The following is a 4865-nucleotide window of genomic DNA, read 5'->3' as shown; positions in this document are numbered from 1 at the left end:
ATATAGTTTTTAAAGAATGGGATAGATTGGGCATTTATTGTTTTCAGGATCTGCTTGTTGGAGGAAATTTCTTAACGTTTGAACAATTGTCAACAATATAATTTGCCAAAAACTCACATTTTTTGATATTTGCAAATTAGAGACTTTCTCCGATCTCAAGTACATACTTTCCCTATAAGTCCTCTTAAGAAATTCCTAGATGTAATTTTTAATTTGAAGCATTTTTATGATGCTTCAATATCTATGATTTATGGTAAGTTATCAGTAACGAATAAGGTCCCTTTAGACAAAATTTTAAAAAAAATGCTGGGGATCATTGTCTGCAGATTTCAATTTATGAAGAAACTTGTAATCAAATTTTTAAACTGGTTAACACTTCATCATTATGTGCGCGTCACTCTCTCCTTCTGTTTAAAGTGGTCCATGGAGTTCACCTGTCCAAAGACAAGTTATCGCCTTTCTATTCGGATATATTTCCTTATTGTGACAAATTCAATAATGGAGAGGCTTCTTTAATTCATATGTTTTAGTCTTGTCCGAGTCTGGAAAAATACTTGATAGAGGTATTTCAAACCTTTTCTATACTGTTTAATATAAATTTTAAGCCAAATCCTTTAACTGCATTATTCAGGATTGTTGAAGAAAAATATATAATTCTGGAGACTTCTGACTTACACATATTGGTCTTCATTTCTCTTATAGCCAGGAGGGCTGTATTGCTTAAACGAAAGGAAACTACTGCCCCCACTCATGCTCAATGGTTACGCGATGTTATGTCATATCTAAACTTAGAGAAGATCCGTTGCTCTATTTCTGGATCTATTCTGAACTTCCAAATATTATTACGACCTTTTTTGAACTATTTCAAAACCACTGATTTGGCGCTTAAAGGAGAGATATTGGCCAATATTATTATGTGTTTAGGATGTTACTAAATAGCTTTGGTTTTGGTAGTGGGGTTAGATATTTTTTAAATAAAATTATTCCAACTTATCAATACTAATTGGTTATCATTTTTGTTTATTAATATGAAACATAATGATTCAGTACAATCTTTTTTGTAATATTTTGATTTTTTTGTTTCATGTACTCTGTACCTTTTATTTGGAATTAATAAAAATCTTGAAAGTGGGAGGAAATCCGCAGGCCAGGCAGCAGCCGTGGAGAAAAGCAAGCTGTCAACGTAAGGATTAGGACACTTTGGAAACAGAAATAAACATCTCCTCGTCGGGGAATTGAACCCCGGTCTCCCGCGTGACAGGCCGGGATACTGACCACTATACTAACGAGGAACCAATGGAAGGATGTAGCCTGTTATTCGGTTGTCAGGGTACAGGAGAAGTCACAGATTCATCTCGAATGTGTTCGTTGACAGCAAAACCGGCTCCTTTCAGACACCCTCCTCACTGTCTGACTGGAGAGGTCTCAGGACTCGCCAGTGAAACAGTCACTTATTGTGTTCAAGGACCGGCCGGTGGGGCTCCCATTAGGGCCTAACTGCATGTGGTTGAAAAGGATATTTCTAATCAGGATTTATTTTCCCATTTACTGATGAGAGAGGCAGGAAAGGATTTGTCGCTCTTCGACCATTTCAGGATCGACTCTCACATCATCCGGTCCGGGTTGAATCATCACCGCGCGCTGTGTGACACCGGCCTGTTGGAGGGTGGCGACATCAACTGGACGGAACAGGGACTGCAGTCGAATGAGGAATGACGCGTCAGAAAGCAGATCTGGGACTGTTGATTGAGTCACAGAGTCAAACAGCACTAGCGACGGTTCAGTTCCCGAATGGCCTGCGCATTAGTGAGGAGATGGTGGTATAGTGGTGAGCATAGCTACTTCCCAAGCAGTTGACCCTGGTTCTATTCCCTGCCATTGCAGGTTCCAGAGTTTTAATCTCCCGACATCGGGACTGTCACAAGTAAATATCTCACAGAACAACGATCTTCAGAGGTCTCGAGTTCTCTACTTATGCTAATCCGTGGGTAACTTGCTGAATTCATTTCGTTCGATGAGTGAGGGTTAGAGCGATCCCATCGCCGTTTCATTAATTATCACTTACTGTGAGCAGGTCTATGGGTCAGGGAAGCAATTTCCGTCCCTCACCTTTCCCAGTAAATTGATGAACGGATATTACAGCTTCCGGTTCTCACGCTGTCGATATTCCCATAGCAAACTAGGTCACATGTGGTCGCCCCATTCCTGGAAGGATATGGAGGCTTTGGAAAGGCTGCATCAGAGATTTACCAGGACGCTGCCTGGATTAGAGACTATGAGTTATTAGGAGAGATTGGACAAACTTGTGTTGTTTTCCCTGGAGAGTCCGGGGCTGAGAGGAGAGCTGATAGGAGTTTATAAAACTATGCGAGGCATAGATAGCGCAAGCATACAGATATATTTCGTAGGGTAGAAATGTCGAATACTTGAAGGCTTAAGTTTAAGGTGTGAGCATACGTTAAAATCAGTTGTATGCGGCAAGTGATGCAGTGGAGGATGACCCGGGGATTCTTTAGTCACCCTGCGGGACACCACGCAATGGCTTCACCCACACCTCGTGGTGGACCATTTTGTGCAAGCCAGAGGTCTCATTAATGTCGCAAACCTGTCACTGTAACAGCATAAAAGCTAAATTCCTTCAGCGTTGAAGGGCCAGCAGTCACTTTGTCTCTTTGTGACCCCCCCTCCCCGACGCAGGTTGTCGGCCCGAAACGTTGGCAATTCCTTTCCCCCCACAGATGATGCCTGACCCACTGAGTTCCTCTAGCAGAGAACATAGGACCGTGCAGCACAGGAACAGGACATTCGACCCACAATGATGTGCCGAAATATTTAAATTACTAATCAAATACCCAAATAAACTCATCCCTTAAGCCTACACAATATCCATATCCTTCCATTCCCTGCACATCCATGTGCCTATCGAAGAGCCCCCTGGACGCCTCCATCGCTTTTGCCACCACCATCCAGAGCAGCGCATTCTGTGTAAAAAAAAACATAACGCACATCTCCTATGAGCTTACCCGCTCTCACCTTAAATGCATGCATGCTGGTATTCGACAAGGTAAAGTTAAGAGGCGCATCTCTGGGAGTTGGCGATGCAATATCACAGATGATTTATCCATGTCAGATGTCACTTTTCCAGCTCTCTGTGGCTCGACACAACATCAGGTTTGGATTTCACAGTACGAGTCCGTTCTGAAGTCAGTAAGAATTATTTATAGGGACTTGTTCAAAGTTCAAGATCTCCAGCATGAAGATGCCGGGGATTGAACCCGGGACCTCATGCATGCAAAGCATGCGGTCTCCCACTGAGCTACATTCCCACTGCCACTCCACAATTTCAGAAGTACGCTCGTTTCTTGGTCTCACCCGTTGAGCATAAAACAGAGGTACTGGAACACAGAGAACAAGGCTGGAGCTGGCCATTCGGCGCTTCCCGCTCCACCATTCAGTGCGACCATGGCTCATCATCCAAGTTCAACCCCTTGTTCTGCTCTCTCCCCACACGCCGTAAAAACCTTTTGGCGAAAATGCCATTTAGAATTAAATCAAAACAAGACATTAGACCTGGCAAGTCCGTTAGGTCCAAGGATGACACCGGAGGAAACACGCACATCCCCTTGAAAGGGAAGCACAACATCAGGACTCCGGACGTGAGACCCCGCAGGGAGGGCTCCCACTGAGCCTAGTCAGGCAGCAGCAGGGAGCGCCCGCCTCCGGACAGCGTAATGTTACCCAGCTGACAATGACACGCACAGCAAAAGCTGCCAGATCGACAGCGTCCCTGGGTGGGCTCGAACCACCAACCTTTCGGTTAACAGCCGAACGCGCTGATCGATTGCGCCACAGAGACAACCTAAATAAAGCAGGTGAATGGTCCATTCCCGAGTTTGGAGGCGGTGACCAGGGATCGGAGCTGGGAGCCGGCTTTTCACAATCTGCATCAATGGTTTTGATCAGTGAGTCACGGAATAGATAAAACAGAAAAAGTTGAAACACTCAGTACGTCGAGCACCATCTGTGGAGAGAGAAACAGAGGTAACGTTTCTGGTCGGAAACCGGGTCAGGAGTGAGCAGGCCCACTGCAACGGAGAGAATTTCCAGGTCAAGGTCCAAATTTCATAACGGAAGCTTTGAAAAGCAGTGAAAACAGTGCCATTTATTACATGGAATTTCACTCCGGGACCAAACAAGCAACAGCCCCTCATAATTACACCGGTTGCTTTGGCCGGACTCGCTGCTCTCGGATTCAGCAGGATTCGAACCTCCGCGGCGAAACCACAACGGATTTCTAGTCCATCGTCTTAACTACTCGGCCACGACTACCGCGCTCCCCACAGCCCGGCAGCCAGAAGGACATTGGCTATGGGCTGGGATCAGTGTGTCCCGAACGGACGGGGACAGCACTGATCCCGAAGTCAGAGAAACAGGACTGATACTGAACTATAAACAGAAACTGCTGGAAACAGGCCAGGCGGAGTCTGTGGAGAAACAGAGTTAACGTTTCAGGTCTATAAGCTTTCATCCTGAACTCCATGTGAGCAGCTGGACGGAGGGAGTCTCAGTCAGAGCGGGACAGGGTTTTCTCACCCCGTCACCACACCCCCAGACCTCACAGTGTGCTCTCAGTCTCTGACTGTGGGCATCAGCAGCAGGGCAGCTGTTATTGCCGTTCCCCAGTTGCCCTGGAGAAGGTGGTGCCGGGCCTCCTCCCTGGGCCGCTGCGCTCCGTGTGGTGAGGGAGTTCCCACTGGGCTCTCAGTGACGGGGCTCCAGGATCCTGACCCGGCGCCCAGGCAGTGATTGTAATGGGGGAATCTGCAGGGTGGCCTGGGCGGGACGGCCGGGCTGGTTTCACTCTC

General features: G+C 46.5%; 3 non-coding genes across 3 annotated transcripts; all 3 read right to left on the bottom strand.

Moving 5' to 3' along the window:
• Window positions 1–1220: 1220 nt before the first annotated feature.
• trnad-guc (transfer RNA aspartic acid (anticodon GUC)) lies at window positions 1221–1292 on the bottom strand. The gene has a single exon. It is a non-coding gene; the product is annotated as a tRNA-Asp (tRNA).
• Window positions 1293–3254: 1962 nt separating this feature from the next.
• trnaa-ugc (transfer RNA alanine (anticodon UGC)) lies at window positions 3255–3326 on the bottom strand. Its single transcript has one exon. It is a non-coding gene; the product is annotated as a tRNA-Ala (tRNA).
• A 456-nt stretch (window positions 3327–3782) lies between these two features.
• On the bottom strand, window positions 3783–3856 carry trnan-guu (transfer RNA asparagine (anticodon GUU)). The gene has a single exon. It is a non-coding gene; the product is annotated as a tRNA-Asn (tRNA).
• Window positions 3857–4865: the final 1009 nt, after the last annotated feature.

Source organism: Pristis pectinata, chromosome 17 (assembly GCF_009764475.1).
Source record: "Pristis pectinata isolate sPriPec2 chromosome 17, sPriPec2.1.pri, whole genome shotgun sequence".
Taxonomy (NCBI): Eukaryota; Metazoa; Chordata; class Chondrichthyes; order Rhinopristiformes; family Pristidae; genus Pristis; species Pristis pectinata.
Note: the sequence above shows the minus strand (reverse complement) of the source record. Positions and strands in the feature narration are given on the sequence as shown.